This window comes from Macaca mulatta, chromosome Y (genome assembly GCF_049350105.2).
Source record: "Macaca mulatta isolate MMU2019108-1 chromosome Y, T2T-MMU8v2.0, whole genome shotgun sequence".
Lineage (NCBI taxonomy): Eukaryota > Metazoa > Chordata > Mammalia > Primates > Cercopithecidae > Macaca > Macaca mulatta.
Window position 1 is genome coordinate 9016909 of NC_133427.1, and position 17628 is coordinate 9034536.

Below are 17628 nucleotides of genomic sequence, written 5' to 3' on the forward strand. Positions count from 1 at the left end.
TTACTTTTAGTTTGGGTCAAAATAACAATTGCAGTTTACATTTATGGGGCTCTTCCCATGTATCTGGCTTTACTTACAAGCTTTTAATGTATTAACTCATAAAGTCTTAGAAAGTCCTCACAGTTCTGCAAGATGGGTGCTAGTAGTATCATCATGCTATTTTTGTAGGTATGAAAACAAGAGCAAGAGGCTTTCGCAGTCATGCTGCTAGTAGGTAACAAAGTCAGGATTTGAATGCAAGCATGTCAGCTCCAGTCCACCTGAGTCACCACTCCATGCCATCCTCCTTGGGCCACTATACTAAGGAACCAGGTCCAGTGCCTTAGAGCTGGAGTAATGTGCTAACTACAACTTAAACTGCCAGGGAAGCCCCAGCCCCAGCAGGTAACCTGAGAAGTGTAGGTGATGTGTAGAGCTGTGCCAAGGGAGATGCTGGCACATCCTTCACACCCCTTGTTCCCTTACTGTCACCATGGTAGGACACTGAGGATGGAGCCTTGGTTACCAGTATCCACGGAGCAAGGCAGCTGCTTAGTGTCAGTTTGGTGATTTAGGTCCCTTTTCCTATAAGCTATTGCTCCTCCCAGAGCCTGAAGAGTTTCCTGGAAAGCAAAGATAGCCCCTAACCCTTGAGGTGAGAGCATTTGTGGAGGGCAGCAGTTGGAAGCAGGGCCACATAATCCTTGGATCCCTGATCTAGTTTCCCTCAGCCTGGCTGCTCTGCCACTCACACTCAAGGGTGTGCAACTGCAGGGTCAGCAGCCAGGAGTGAACACCTCCTTAAATCATCTGCCCTGAGGGCCACACTCACCTCACCCTACTTCCATGTTAACCCTGCTACACAGATTTCAAGCTTTACGTTTAAAAGCTCCTTTCAGGAAATTCCCACCTCATTCTAGTTTTAAACCCTCCTTGCACCCTGGAGTTTTAACTCATGGCACTTACTGCAACTAAAGCCAAATGAGCATTCATGTATATATCAGTTGAATGCCTGCTGTTGCTGCCATGTTGTGAGCCCCTTAGAAGGTCAGGAATGAGTTTCTATTGTACATCCCTAAGCCCAAAATTCAGTAAAGAAGTGCTTGATGAATGAACAAATATATAGTTTTTAAATTTTTGACACAATTTTTCATTGGCCTGGAGCAAGAATGAGCATCCTCCTTTTGCCAATAAGAAATATTGCCTGAAACAAAGAGGGTCTGTGGCTACAGAAGTACTATATGTGTGACTGTGTGTCTGCATAGTGCAAATCTGTGGTGTATATGCATATTTATGGGTCATTGTATATGTGTGTTTGTGCATGTATGTGTTGCATAAATTCTCTGTGTTGTGTGTGCATTGCGTTATGTGTATTAAATGGATGTCATGCATGTATGTTATATGTAGTACTATATTATGTGGTGCCTGTATGCTTATGCATGTTACTTTGTGTATATGGTATGATATACACAAGCATGAGTTGTGCAATGGGTTGTCTTGTGTGCGTGTTTGTTAATATGCATGTATTATGTGCATGGTTCATTTATGTATTGTGTATTGGGGTGATACCATATGCATTGTTCATCTGCATGTGTGTTGCAATTAACTATTTGTTTTTCATATGTTTATGTGGTGAATGTGTACATAGGTGTTGTGTTGTCACTGTGCTTCTTGTGTATGATGTGATTCTGCGTGTATAATGTGACTGTGTGGATTGCATGTGGTGCATTGTGTTATAAATGCACTGTGCAAATGGTATGTAGAAGTGTTTTGTGTTTATTATGCATGTGATGTAAAGTGAATGGTTTATTATGCATATACACATATATGTTGTATGTGGCACAAGTGTGGGTAAATTTTGTGGTGTGTGCTGTGCACATATGTGTGTGTGCTTTGTGTAGTGTGCATGAGTGTAACACATGTATGTATTGTGTGTCTTCTGCATGTGGTGTGATGTGCACATGTGTTGTGCCTGTGTGTGTAGTATAGTGTTTTACATTTTTTGTGGCAGTTGTATGCATAGGTATTATTCGCATGTTGTGTGTATGTTATAAATGTGTGGTGTGAGTGACACATGTGTATGTGTGGAAGCATGTTGTGTGTGTTATGCATATAGTGTGATGTTCATGAGTATGTGATGTTAACTGTGAGGTGTGTGGTGCAAATCTGGGAACATTTTGTGCTTTGTGTATTTGATGTGCATGTGTGTGTTTCTGTGTGTGTGCAACACTTCAGTAGTTGATTCTTCCAGCCAGAGTAACCAACTAGTCTTGATTTGCTTGAGACTTCCCTGATTTTAGCACTGAAAGTCCCAGGTAGTCATGGGGAAACTCCTAAAACCCCTGCGAAGCGAGACAATTGAATTCTCCAATCCCCAGCTTGCCAGGGTTCTCATGGGATGACTGCCAGCTCTGTGTGACAGTCCTCTGCGCCCTCTGCTGGCCCCAGTTTGGGCATGTGGCCTGCCCAGCCGAGGCTTTGGCTGCAGACTCCGCTCTCCAGTCTGTGGTTCAAGCTTGGGTGCTTTCCCTTCCCTGGATTCCTTGTCTGCATACACAAGAGAGTCCCTGAAAAAAAAGGCAAAGATCTCCACCCTGCCTCAAGGGTGACAAGCCTCTTCTGCTCCTACCCCTTTAAATCTGGGCCACAATACAACACATAAGAGAAACAGCTATACGTTAAGTGCTTGCTGTATGCTGGCCCTGCACCAATGCTTTCCCACCAGGGCCAGGAGAACACTAGGACATCAGGGGCCTGTGCCTTGAGTTGTAGCGTGCCCTGTGCTATCACCAGCCACACAGTCTCTTTAAATTCAATCCTTGACTCCTAACCCAGACAAGCCCCTCTGGTCCAGTTCCTACATCCAAATGCCCAAACTGGTACTGCCTGTTGTCCTTTCCCCACCTTCCCTGGCCACATGCCTTTTTCTGAGTACTTCATTTCTGGAGGTCAGTTTGAATAGGTGGCCTTTGAGGAAAATTACCAGTAATGCAAGAGCAATACACACACACACACACACGCTCACACCTATTAGTGGAAAAGAGGTCAAAATGAGAGCTGAAGTCAGATGGACTTCCTGGGTCAACTGGGCACTTGGATAAATTTTCTGTCTTACATGAGGATTGTAAAAATGCATCAATCAGTACTCTGTAGTTAGGATTGTAAAATGCACCAATCAGTGCTCTGTGGTTAGCTAGCGGTTTGTACAATGCCCCAATCAGTGCTCTGTAAAAATGCACCAATCAGTGCTCTGTGGCAGCTAGAGGTTTGCAAAATGGACCAATTGGCAGTCTGAAAAATGGACCAGTCAGTGCTCTGTAAAATGAACCAATCAGCAGTCTGTAAACTGGACCAGTCAGCAGGACATGGAAAGGGACAAATAAAGGAATAAAAGCTGACCACCCCAATCAGCAGTGGTAACATGCTTGGGTCTCCTTCTGTGCTGTGGCAGCTTTATTCTTTTGCTCTTCATAATAAATCTTGTTGCTGCACACTCTTTGGGTCCATGCCACCTTTAAGAGCAGTAACACTCACTGCAAAGGTCCATGGCTTCATTCTTGAAGTCAGCGAGGCCACAAACCCACCAGAAGGAACAAACTCTGGACATCTTGAGGACTTGTCTGGGATTTCGCCACATGATGAGTACCATTGGACCCTTTTCACTTGCTATTCTGTCCTATCTTTCCTTAGAATGTGGGGGCTAAACACTAGGTGCCTGTCGGCCAGTTAAAAGTGACTAGAATGGACGCTGCACTAAAGACACGGGTGTCAGGCTTTCGCTAAACAACCCCTGATTCTTCAAAGTTGGGAGTGCTGGTTTGCCTGAAACCAGCTTCTGCTTTTTCTGTACTTCTGGGCTGAGCCAAGGGTTGACAGAGAGGAAAGTCATTCAGCTCCAGGGTCCCAATAAAATGGTGGTTGACCCTGTAGCCATGAGCAGAACTCTCAAAGTCACATTGCCCAAGCGAGACTCGCCCATCTATCCTACATATCTTGACCCTTGCCTCCTGGGTCCTAGTGTCTGTTACAAAAACTTCTTGCCACCTCTCTTCTTCTTCTAGTCCTGCTTCTAAAAACCACTTCCTGACCCTGGTGCTCTTCTAGTTCTCCTATAATAATGTTTTCTAGTATAAAATTCATGACCCTGTTCTATTCCTTAGGCACACAATCTCACCTGTAAGAAAGGCATAATTTTTGCCCAAAGCCCCATCTGGAGCAGGGGAGTGGGGGATTACCTGGAATTTTAGGATTCCTCCTCAGATTAGGAGGTCTAACAAAGGTTATTCCTGAAGTTAGGATTTGGGGAGCCTCAGAAATTATATCCTTCCTATTCATATGATGAGAAGTGAGGACAAAAGGTGTCAGTCTTCCAACCCTGGAGATCCTTTCCCTCCCTCAGGGTATGGCCCTCCACTCCATTTTTGGGGCATATCATCTTTATAGGACAGGGATAATTTCCCAATACTAACAGGATAAAATGCTTAGGACTCTAACAGAATTACAAGAAAGCATCAGTAAGGGCCACTAACTCTGACTTATCTCTGTCCTCTTTGTGGTCTAGGAGGAAACTAGTGTTTCTGTTGATGTGTTGGTGAGTGCAACTAATCCGATCTGCAGGGTCCAGGGACTGTTGTGGGTTCTTAGGAAAGAGGGGAATCTGCTGCAGTGTTGCTGAGTGCAACTATTCCAATCAGCAGGGTCCAGGGGCCATTTTGGGTTCTTGGGCAAGGGGGGAATCAAACAAACCAAAATCACAGGTGGTTTTTGCTTTCACGTGGGAAACACCTAGGCATCAACAGGCTCACCCTTGAAATGCATTCTAAGCCATTGGGACCAATTTGACCCACAAACTCTGAAAAAGAGGAAGCTCATTTTTTTCTGCACTATGGCCTGGCACCAATATTTTCTCTCTGATGAGGAAAAATGGCCACCTGAGGGAAGTACAAATTACAACATTATTTGCAGCTTGATCTTTTCTGTAAGAGGGAAGGCAAATGGAGTGAAATACTTTATGTTCAAGCTTCCTTTTCATTGAAGGAGGATCCACAACTATGCAAAGCTTGCAATTTACATTCTACAGAATGACCTCTCAGCTTACTTCCACATCCTATCCTTCCTATAGCTCCGTTTCCTATTAAAAATAAGCCTCCTCTAATCTCCTCCACCCAGAAGGAAACAAGCAAAGAAATCTCCAAGGGACCACAAAAGTCCCTGGTCTATCAATAATGCCCCCTTCTAGCTGTAGGGGGAAGGGAGTTTGGCCCAACCAGGGTACATGTCCCCTTCTCCCTCTCTGATTTAAAGCAGATCAAGGTAGACCTGGGGAAGTTTTCAGATGATCCTGATAGGTATATAGATGTCCTACAAAGTCTAGAACAAACCTTCAACCTCACTTGGAGAGATGTTATGCTATTGTTAGAATAAACCCTGGCCTTTAATGAAAAGAATGTGGCTTTAGCTGCAGTCTGAGAGTCTGGAGATACCTGGTATCTTAGTTAAGTAAATGATAGGATGACAGTAGAAAAAAAGATAAATCTCCTTACTAGTCAGCAAGCCATCCCCAGTATGGATCCCCACTGGAACCTAGACTCAGATCATGGGGACTAGAGTCATAAACCTCTGCTGACCTGTGTTCTAGAAGGACTAAGGAGAATTAGGAAGTCCATGAATTATTCAATGATGTTCACTATAACTCAGGGAAAGGAAGAAAATCTTTCCACTTTCCTTGAGTGGCTACAGGAGGTCTTAAGAAAATATACTCTGCTGTCACCTGTCTCCCTCAAGGGTCAATTGATCCTAAGTTTATTACCGAGTCAGCTGCAGATGTCAGGAGAAAACAGCAATAGAGAGCCCTGGGCCCTAAACAAAATTTGGAGGCATTATGAGACCTGGCAACCTTGATGTTCTATAATAGGGATCAAGAGGAACAGGCCAAAAAGAAAAAGCAAGATCAGAGAAAGGTCGCAGCCTTAGTCATGGCCCTCAGACAAAGCAACCTTGGTGGTTCAGAGAGGACAGAAAATAGAATAGACCAATCAGTTGGTAGGGCTTGTTATCAGTGTGGTTTGCAAGGACACTTTAAAAAAAGATTGTCTAATGAGAAACAAAACACCCCCTTGCCCATGTCCACTATGCTGAGGCAATCACTGGAAGGCACACTGACCCAGAGGACAGTTTCTCTGGGCCAGAAGGCCTCAATCAGATGATCCAACAACAGGACTCAGGGTGCCCGAGGCTAGTGCCAGCTCATGTCATCACCTTCACTGAGCCCCGGGTACTTTTAACAATTGAAGCTCAGGAAATTTACTTCCTTCTGGACCCTAGCATGTCTTTCTCAGTGTTAATCTCCTCTCTTGGACAGCTGTCCTCAAGGTCCATTACCATCCAAGGAATCCTGGGGCAGCCTGTAACCACATATTTCTCCCACCTCCTCAGTTGTAACTGGGAGACTTTGTTCTTTTCACATAGCTTTCTTGTTATGTCCGAAGTCCCACCCTCTTATTAGGGATGGACGTGTTAGCCAAAGCTGGAGCTATTATCTACAGGAATATGGGGAACAAGTTACCCATTTGTTATCCTCTACTTGATGAGGGAATCATCCCTGAAGTCTGGCCATTGGAAGGACAATTTGGAATTGCAAAAAATGCCCACCCAGTCCAAATCAGGCTAAAAGAGGCTGCCACTTTTCTTATCAAAGGCAATATCCTTTAAGGCCTGAAGGTTATAAAGGATTACAAGACATTGTTAGACATTTAAAAGCTCAAGGCTTAGTAAGAAAGTCACCCAGCCATTGGCTGTGTGAGATGACTCATGCCTGTAATCCCAGCAGTTTCCAAGGCTGAGGTGGGTGGATCTCAAGGTCAGGGGATTGGTACCATCCTGACTAACATGGTGAAACCCCGTCTCTACTAAAAATACAACAAATTAGCCAGGTGTGGTAGTGGATGCCTGTAGTCCAAGCTACTCAGTAGGCTGAGGCAGGAGAATGGCCAGAACCCAGGAGGCAGAGCCTGCAGTGAGCCAAGATCACGCCACTGCACTCCAGACTGGGTGATAGAGTGAGACTCTGTCTTAAAAAAAAAAAAAAAAAAAAAATGCAGCAGTCCCTGCAACACTCCAATTCTAGGAGTACAAAAACTGAGCAGTCAGTGGAGACTAGCGCAAGATCTTGGATTCATCAATGAGGGAATAATTCTTCTACACCCAGCTGTACCCAACACCTATACCCTAATCTCTCAAATACCAGAGGAAGCAGAATGTTTCACTGTTCTGGACCTCAAGCATGCCTTCTTCTGCATTCCCCTGCACTCTGACTCCCTGTTTCTCTTTGCCTTTGAGGGTCCCACAGACCACACATCCCAATTTACATGGACGATCTTGCCCCAAGGGTTTAGTGATATACCTCATCTGTTAGGTCAGGCACTGGCCCAAGATCTAGGCCACTTCTCAAGTCCAAGGACTCTGGTCTGTCAGTATGTGGATGATTTACTTTTGGCTACCAGTTCAGAAGCCTCATGCCAGCATGCTACTCTGGATCTCTTGAAGTTTCTACATAATCAAGGGTACAGGGTGTGTAATTCAAAGGCCCAGCTCTGCCTACAACAAGTCAAATATATTGACCTAATCTTAACCAGAGGAACCATGCCCCCAGCAAGGAACGAATACAGCCTATACTGGCTTATCCTTGCTCTAAGACAAGGAAACCCAGAGAGCAAAGACTCTTCTAGTAGAATGGGAACCACAGACAGAAACAACCTTCAAGACCTTAAAGTAGGCACCACTACAAACTCCAGTCTTAAGCCTTCCCACAGGACAAAACTTCTCTTTATAGGTCACAGAGAGAGAGCAAATAGCTCTTGGAGTCCTTACTCAGACTTGTGGGACAACCCCACAACCAGTGGGATACCTAAGTAAATAAACGGATGTAGTAGCAAAAGACTGGCCTCACTATTTATGGTTAGTTGCAGCAGTGGCCATTTTAATATCAGAAGTTATCAAAATAATACAAGGAAAGGCTCATGATGTAAATGGTATATCAGGTGACAAAAGAAGTTTATGACTATCAGACAACCACCTGCTTCGATACCAGATGCTACTTCTGGAGGGACTGGTACTTCAAATATGCACATATGCAGCCCTCAACCCTGCCACTTTTCTCCTAGAGAATGGAGAATCAATCTGGCATGACTGCCAACAAATTATAGTACAGACTTATGCTGCCTGAGATGATCTGTTAGAAGTCTCCTTAGCTAATCCTGACCTTAACCTATATACTGGTGGAAGTTCATTGGTGGAGAATGGGATATGAAGGGCAGGTTATGCCATAGTTAATGATGTAACCGTACTTGAAAATAAGCTACTTCCTCAGGGTCCGGCGCCTTGTTAGCAGAACTATTGGCACTTACCTGAGCCTTAACTGGGAAAGGGAAGAAGATAGATTGTATACAGGTAGCAAGTATGTTTATCTAATCCTAAATGTCCATACTCCAATATGGAAAGAAAGTGAGTTCCTAACCTCTGGGGAAACCCCCATTAAAAACCACAAGGAAATCATGGAGTTATTGCCTGCAGTGCAAAAACCCACGGTAGTCTTACACTGTTAAAGCCATCAACAAGGAGGGGAAAGAGAGGAGAAAACAGTAGCATAAGTGACTGGCAGAGGCAGGGAAAGACTAGCAAAGAGAGAGAGGAAAGACAGAAAGTCAAAGAGAAAAGGAGTCAAAAAGAGAAAGACAGAGAGAGAGGAAGAGACAGAGAGACAAATAGAGAGTCAAATAAAGAAAGAGAAAGAGAAACAAGTAGTAAAGAGAGAAACAGTATACCCTATTCCTTTAAAAGTCAGGGTAAATTTAAAACCTATAATTGATAGTTGAAGGTCTTCTCCCTGACCCTATAACACTCCAATACTACGTCGTTGTCAGTGTAAATAAAGCACTGTCACCACTGAAAACTCTTAGCCTTCCTATCAAAAATCCTTAACACAGCAGGAATCTTAACAGGGGATCTGGGTCAGAAAGGTCTGACCAGACTTAGGAGGAACTGCCTTCAGGACAAGATGATAGGGGGTTCTTCCTGGGCAATTAAGGGAAAAAGACACAATTGGTATTCAGTAAGTGATAAGGAAACTCTTGTAGAAGCAGAGTTAGGAAAATTGCCTAATAATTGATCTGCCCAAATGTGCTGGCTGTTTGCATTCAGTCAAGCCTTAGAGTGCTTGCAAAATCAGGAAGGAGCCATCTGTACCAGTTCTAAGTTAATATGGACTGAACGAGGTCTTATTAATAGCAAAGAATAATTAAAATCCCAAACTTACAAGCTTTTCAACAAAAGTAAACTTTGCTAAAAGTTAACAGTGTAATATTTATTATTTTAACTTCTACTTTTGTGGAACTCAGACCCTGTCAGTGCCCCTCAAAGCTCCCATAAGCACAGGGCCATACAACTAATACTCCTTATAGAGTTAGGAACAACCACTGCTACAGGAACCAGAATAGGAGGTTTGTCTACTTCATTATCCTACTACCACTCACTCTCAAAGGATTTCTCAGACAGTGTGTGAGAAATAACAAAATCTATCCTTATTCTACAATCCCAAATAGACTCTTTGGCAGCAGTGACTCTACAAAACCACCAAGGCCTAGACCCCCTCACTGCTGAGAAAGGAGGACTTTGCACCTTCTTAGGAGAGGATTGTTTTTACACTAATCGTTCAGGTATAGTCCGAGATGCCCTCCAGCATTTAAGGAAAAGGATTCTGAAATCAGACAATGCCTTTCAAACTCTAATACCAACCTCTGGAGTTGGATAACATGGCTTCTCGTCTTTCTAGGTCCCATGACAGCCATCTCACTATTACTCACCTTTGGGCCCTGTATTTTTAACCTTGTTGTCAAATTTGTTTCCTCCAGGATCAAGGCCATCAAGCTGGATGGTCTTACAAATGGAACCCCAATTGAGCTCAACTAACAACTTCTACTGAGGACCCCTTGTCTGACCCACTGGACCACAGGCCTAGAGAGTTCCCCTCTGGAGGACACTACAACTTCAGTGCCCTATCTTTGCTCCTATCCAGCAGGAAGTAGCTACAGCAGCAATAACCCAATTCCCAACAGCAGTTGGGTGTCCTGTTTAGAGGAGGGATTGAGATGTGAAGTCAGCTGAGCTTCCTGGGTCAAGTGGGGACTTGGATAACTTTTCTGTCTTACAAGAGGATTGCAAAATGCACCAATCAGCACTCTGTAGTTAGGACTGTAAAACACCAATCAGCAATCTGTGGCTAGCTAGAGGTTTGTAAAACGGACCAATCAGCACTCTGTAAAATGGACCAGTCGGCACTCTGTAAAATGGACCAATCGGCACTCTGCAAAATGGGCCAATCAGCAGGATGTGGGCAGGGACAAATAAAGGAATTAAATCAGTACACCCCAGCAAGCAGCGACAACCCACTCGGGTCCGCTTTCAGGCTGTGGAAGCTTTGTTCTTTTGCTCTTCCGCAATGTCTTGCTGCTGCTCACTCCTTGGGTCTATGTCACCTTTAAGAGCTGTAAAACTCACCTTGAAGGTCTGTGTCTTCATTCTTGAAGTCAGTGAGACCACAAGCTCACCAGAAGGAAACAACTCTGAACACAAAAAGACAGTCTATGAAAATAGAGGCAAAATTATAGTGAACGTTTATTGAACACTTCCTGTGTGCTAGACATGCTGCCAAGAAGTTTTCATTTTCAACTCTTCCTAGAGAACCTATAAGGTAGGTTTCATTTCATGGTTGAGGAAACTGAGGCACAGAAAGATGGAAGGACTTGTGCTGGGTTATCTGACCACGTGAGTCGATGCCAAAATCACACTCTTAACCACCATGCTACACTTTGCAAGTCTGCCACTCTCCAGGTCAGAGATTGGCCAAGTCACATGGACTAGAAGTGTTTCAAGTTTTTCCATCTTAAAATGGAGAGCACTCACACGGATTCATGGGGAGACATTTGGGGAAAAACTTATCACAGCATCCTTGGTGGTGTTGAGGAGCTGGAAGCCACCTGGGTTTCTTGTCACAGGGAAGGAGGAGCTGCGTGCACTCTATGCGATACTCAGCCTGAGTTACAAGCAACAGACATTCAACAATGAAGGGAGACCTTAAAGATTCTCTGCTAAGTGAAAAAGTAAGGCACAGAAAGAGGCCTACAGCAGTGTATCATTAGGAGAAATGTAAATCCATGCACACTAACCTATCCATTCTTTACAGGAAAAGATCAAACCCATTGGAATGACTGTGCCGTGGGAAAGGGAGGGTCCTTAGGGCAGAGGCAGGGGATAAAAGTGAATGAATACGCTGGCAAAACAGAGAACAGCCCATGACAAAACCACAAACTGGAATGGGATTAACCCAGTCCTTCAAATTTGCTTTCAAAAAAGGGGCAGGAGGAATGGGAGGAACAAGCCCTGTCTATTTAGCCTCCTGTAACATGGATGACTTTCAAAGTTCTTCCAAGCCCCAGCTCTCCTTTGATTATCTGGGCATCCAGTGCAGGGACTATGGAGTTTTAGGATTGAAGAGGCTGCTGTGTGAGCCAGTGCCTTGTGGTCTACATCTTGGGACAATCTTGAGTGTGCATTAGAACACCTAGAGGACTTGTTAAAAAATACAGATTCCTGACCTCCATTCCTGTAGTTTTTGATTCAGTGGGTGTGAGGTGGGGCCCACCATTTGCATTTCTGCAAGCTCCAGGTACTGATGCTGCTGCTGCCGATCCAGAGACACTTTGAGAACCTCTGCTCTAAGGCATACTCTTTATGCCAAACAGACTTGCCAGAGCAGTGCTCTTTAAACTTTAAAATGCATGCAAATAATCTAGGCATCCTGTTAAAATATAGTCAAATTCAACAGGTCAGGAATGCAGCCTCAGATGCTCCATTTCTATCAAAGGCACTCCAAGGTGGCACCAGCACTGCTGGCCCGCAGAGCACATTTTTGAATGGCGAGGAGCTACATCACGACTTGCCAAAAGTATATGCACATGCAACCCCTACATATTGCTTGTCAAAGACATAGATGTTCAGAGCCCCTCACTGTCAATGCTCCAGAGTTGTGAGTTAGAGCCCAGTAACCTGAATTTTTTAAAGCTGATACTATATAGTCTGGGGAACTACTGAGAGAAAGCTAGTGGAGAGCTGGTAGAGTTTGAAAAGTTTCTACATAGGAAGTAATACTGGAGTCAGAAAATAGAGAAGAGAGCAGAGAGATACAGGCTCCCTCATGGCCCCAGGGGTTTGTACTTAAACATAAATATCAGCTCAGCCGTAGCTGGCTGGATGCTACCTGCTTTTAACTTGCCTTCATGGTTCAGCCTGTGTTTCCCTGGTTTATGTTCCCATAGCTGTGATTAAATAGTTGTGGACCTTGGGTTGAATCCTGGTATCACCTGTTACTGTGTGACCTTGTACAAGTCCCTCACCTCTCTGAGCCTCAGTTCCTCAGTGGTAAAATGGGATAAAAATAATACCCTTGCATAATGTTGCACAGAAAATGAGATAGAACATGTGATGATTTCCCCCCATATCAAGTCCAAACAAAAGTTGCCGTTATCATATTCTTGAATAAATGGCCTAGGAAAAAGTTGGAGAGATGGAGAAACATGAAGCTGTGGTTATCACAGTGCTGTCCTTCCTCTGACTGGAAAGTTATTTTCTGGCCCTGGAGGCTGCTGAATCATCACAAATGTGCAGGTACATTGGAATTATCTGGAAAGTCTTAAAAACTGTTCAACTCGTGCTCCACTTCCAAGGATTTCTATTTACTTGGTGTGGCGTGAGGCCTAGACATCAAGAAATTAAAACTCCTCAGGTGGTTCTATCATGCAGCTGGGCTGAGAACCAGGGCTGAAAGGCTCCAGGTGGTCATTGGCTCTTCACAGCCAGTGGGGAGAGCCGGGCGGGGTATCTTCTCCTCTGTTCCCTCCTTCCTGCTTCAGAGGTCATATTGGGCATAGGGTTAGAGGGAAGGGCAGGGGCAGGAAAATTATCTTGACAGCAGCTTTGTTGTCAAGTAGAAGATAGTGTTGTAGTCCACACAGGGTCTACTCTGTTCCCTGCAAAGCCTCTGTCTTGCCAGGCAGTGATTCACCCCAAAATGACTCCCCACACTCCTTGCTGGCTCTGATAGCCTGCCCTGCAAAAGAGGAATGAGACAGCTGAGAGGGCATCAGTAAACCCGAGAGGGTAGACATGCCCTTCCTGATGAGGGACAAGAACAAGAACAGGCTGGCCTTGAGACCTGGGGCTGGAATTCAGCTCAATTCCCACCACAAAAGTGGGAAGACAACCCAGTATGGGCTGTTTGAATAGTGCTTATGGGGCCTGGCTATCCAAGTCATGAAGGGACACCACAAACACCAAGCTTCCAGCCCTCAAGTCCTCAGTGGCTGCAGCAGAGGCAGTACCTCCTCTGGACCTCCACTCTGGATCCATTACCCCCACAATGGGGTTGCAGTGTAGACAGGGCTGACTATATATTACCCTTTTTTTGGTTAAATGCACTCACGATAGCAAGTGTGGTAGGGTCTTACTCTGCACTTCAGAAAAAAATCCAACTGGCCATGGGAATTAGATTAGACGTGGTTAATCTGCACCTTGTCTTTTATAATTACTGGCATTGGGGGAGTTGATACTATTTACTGCAGTGTCACTCACAGTGTGGTCCTCAGACCTGCAGCAGTGAGAAATTCAGAGCCCCCTCCTGCCCCATGTAAACCTACTAGATGAAATCTCTATTTTAGCAGGATCCTTAGGTGATTTCCATTCATGTTAAAGTTTGAGAGCCATTATGAGGCCAGTGGTTCATGTCCCCCGCTTACATTAGAACCAATGAATTGTAATGCCAAGCCTCCAAATCAGACCAAGTAAATATAATTTTACAGGAACTAACTCTCTAAGTGGCTCTAATGTGTAGCCAGGCTGAGGACTACTGCTTAGGCCACTTTAGGTGACTGAAAACAGAGATGCTGAAATCACTTAAGGTGATGGATTTACTGTAAATTTACATAGAGAGTAAGTAAGGAACAGTTTGTAGGAGGTGGATAGGAGGGAGACTGACGGTCCATAATCCCTTTTGGAGACTTTGCCTTCCTGACATCCTTCAGCAGCTGGGGCCCTAGTACCTGGCCAAATATTCTGTACATCTCTCAGCTCATCTCCTATAGCCTTGTCACTAGACCTCTACTGCCCTCTACTCTAGCTGTGGTCCAGGAACGAACAGCATCAGCATTACCTGGGAGCTCATCAGAAACACACAATATCAGGCCTAACCCCAGACTTACTTGATCTGAGTCTGCATTTAATGAGGTCCTGGGTGGTTCAAGGGCATATGGACACCGGAGAGGCACCAAGCTACCTTTTGGCTTCTGCTGCCCTGTATTTGGCTTACTGTCTGTTCTATGACCTGTTATCAACTGCTCACTTTTTGCATGTCTAAAGATTACATTTATTGAGATGGAGGATCTGGCAGGTTTATCTGGCCACTAGCCCAGGGAGGCTGTCCCTGTCACGTGGAACAATGGCTCCAGGATGCTTCATAGGCCTCCAATCAGTGTTCAGACCGGTGACTCTCAGTCTGCACCTGTCTCTGGTTCAGATGTAGGGGCCAGGATCAGAATAATCCAAGCATACCCGGAACCCCTCAGAAGTGAGCTGTGGGATTCTGGAGAACCTGCACAAAGTGAAAGGGTTGATATGTGCCTTGTGACCTGTGTCCACAGATGGAGAATGACAGGCTGGCAGCATCAGCCTCCACTGCAGACTCCAGCTCTTTCCTCCCATCTCATCCACAAGCTTCTTTATCCATTCCTCCAAGGGCTCAGCTCTCGGCTGTGTCCCAATCCTAGCAGCCTCAGATCTGGCCTAGAAGTTGGCATGTTATTCCCAAAATAAGTGCCATCAATCACAGGCTGGGATTTTATTGTAATGTAGAAACTTGGCTCCATGGGTTTACTCTCCTGTTAATCTTGACAGCCAGCTTATTAACTTCCTGAGAACAAGATCAGCATCTTCTTTCCTTCGGTCAACAAATATTTATTTAACGACTGTCAGAATTAAGAAGGTAAGCAAGATCCAGCCCCAACCCCCAGAAACTTGGAGTGCAGTGGGGGATGCAGACAAGTAAGCAGGCTGGTACATTAGTGGGATCAGGGCTGAGATAGGGAAGCCTACCTGAATGCGGACCCTCCACTGATTTGGTAGGAACTGGGAGTCATATCCCCAAAACAACTTTAGGAAACCTAGCAGAAACTTTCTGCTCTGGCCAGGCAAATCTGAGAGTGTCACAACAAGCGTGACTCCCTGTAAGGACATTTCTAAGGCAGCCAAGACAGGGGGGTCAAGTAAGTTGCCTTTCGAAGACCCTGAGGAATCAGCGTAGATAGTGTAGAATGTGTGGAGGAACTGATGGATCACACATTTCTCAAATAATCTTCCAACATTGTTCCTTTACGACTTTGAATCCGGAATATTCTGCTAGCACTGTAGTGCAAGATGGCAACAGGTAGGTAGACAGGTGGGTGGGTAGACAGACAGATAGATAGATAGATAGATAGATAGATAGATAGATAGATAGATAGATAGATAGATAGATAGAAAGATAAACAGTGTACTATCAACTATTTGCTGTGTGAACTTAAGTCACTTAAGCTCTCTGGGCTCTAGTTACCTCAGCTTAAAAATGGGCAAGGGGTGTCCATGACCTAGTGCTACATAATGCACCTTATCAAAATTTGGTAGATTTTTAAAAATAGATAATTTTAAAACTTTGATGCTTCAAAGGGTGTCATCAAGAAAGTGAAAAAGACAATCCAAGAGTAGAATAAAATGTCTGCAAGTCCTATATTCAATAAGAGATTTGTATCCAACAATCAAAAAGGACAACTAACAATTAAACAACAGAACACTCCATTTTAAAATGGGCAAAATATTTGAACAGTCATTTCTTCAAAGACATAAAAATGGTCAATAGCAAATGAAAAGATGCACAAATGCTCAAATTATTAGTCAATAAGGAAATACAAATCAAACTACAATGATATGCCATTTTACCTCCATTAGGATAACTGAAATAAAAAAGACAGTGCCAGTGCTGACAAAGATGTAGAGAAATTGGAACACTCATACATTGCTGATGGAACTGTAAAACGGTGCAACTACTTTGGAAAACAGTTTGGCAGTTCACCAAAATTTTAAACATGGAGCTATCATATGATCAGTAATACCAGTACTAGGTATATACTCAAGACAATTAAAAACACCTTCACACAAAAACTTACACATGAATATTTGTAGTGATATTAGCCATAAGTCAAAATAGGACTTTGTCAAAATAGGACTAAGTCAAATGTCCATCAACTGATGAATGGACAAACAAAATGTGGTATATTCAAATAATGAAATATTGGGCAGTGAAAAGAAAGGAAGTACTGATACAGGCTACAACATGATAAACCTTGAAAACATTATACTAAGTGAAAGAAATCAGTCACGAAAGGCCACATGTTATGTCATTTCATTCATATGAAGTGTACACAGTATGTAAGTCTATAAAGACAGAAAGTAGGTTAGTGGTTGCCAGGGGCTGTGGTGGTTATGGTTGCAGTGGGGAGTGATTGCCAAAGGGTAATAAGTTTTTGGGGCTGGGTGCTGAAAATGTTCTCAAATTAGATAGTAGTGATGGCTGCACACCTTTTTACTTGAATCCACAGAATTGTACACTTTATAAGGGTGGATATTATGGTACGTGAATTATATCTCAATAAAAATATTAAAACATTAGTGATTTAAAACAACAGCCATTTGTACATTCATGGTTCCATAATTTGGACAAGACTAAGCCAGACAGTTCTTCCACTGATCTCCCCTGGGGTCACCCCTGTGGCTGCTGTCAGAGGGTGGCTGATTACACTGAATAATCTAAGATGGCCTCACTCTCAGACCTGGCAGCTGATGCTGGTCCTCAACTGGGGCACTTTAGTTTTAGTTTTTCTGCAGCCTCTAATCTTCTATTAGGCTACACTGGTTTCATTACTTGGTAGACATCATGCTGTCTCATGACAGCAAGTGGAAGACCTTGAGGCTTACTCTTGGGAGTTCTTGAACATCAATTCTAGTACAATCTATTGGTCTAAGAAAGGAACAAGGCAAGCCAGACTCAGGGACTAAGGAAATAGATTCCATTTCTTGATGCAAAGAGTGGCAGACTATTTTATAAAGAAACATGGTGAACGGATATATTGTGACCATCTGTGCACACATTGAAATGGCTATTTGAAAGGGCATTTGGAAGGATCAAATGTAATAATTCATGTAAAGTCTTTAATGCAGTACCTGGTACATAGGAATCCTCATGAAATGGTGGCTATGATAAATATTAATAAGATCCCCACATCACAGGTGCCACCCTATTCCTCCATTCTCCCTCAGTGAAAATAAATCATAGACTCTAAGGGGAAGAATCTTTAGGTATCATACAGTGAACCCCTCAGTGTCAGATGTGGGAACTCGGTTTCATAGGAGAGAAGTGACAGATTTGAACAAGACCCCTTATCTCCCTTCTCTCAAGAGGGATTCAGAGTTCTGAACATGATGGAAGGTCTTCGTCCAAGGCATATGACACAT

The 17628-nt window shown here is 43.9% G+C and overlaps 1 pseudogene; it reads left to right on the plus strand.

Moving 5' to 3' along the window:
- Positions 1-17628, plus strand: part of LOC144329444 (polypeptide N-acetylgalactosaminyltransferase 15-like) — a 173030-nt pseudogene that overhangs the window by 147788 nt on the left and 7614 nt on the right.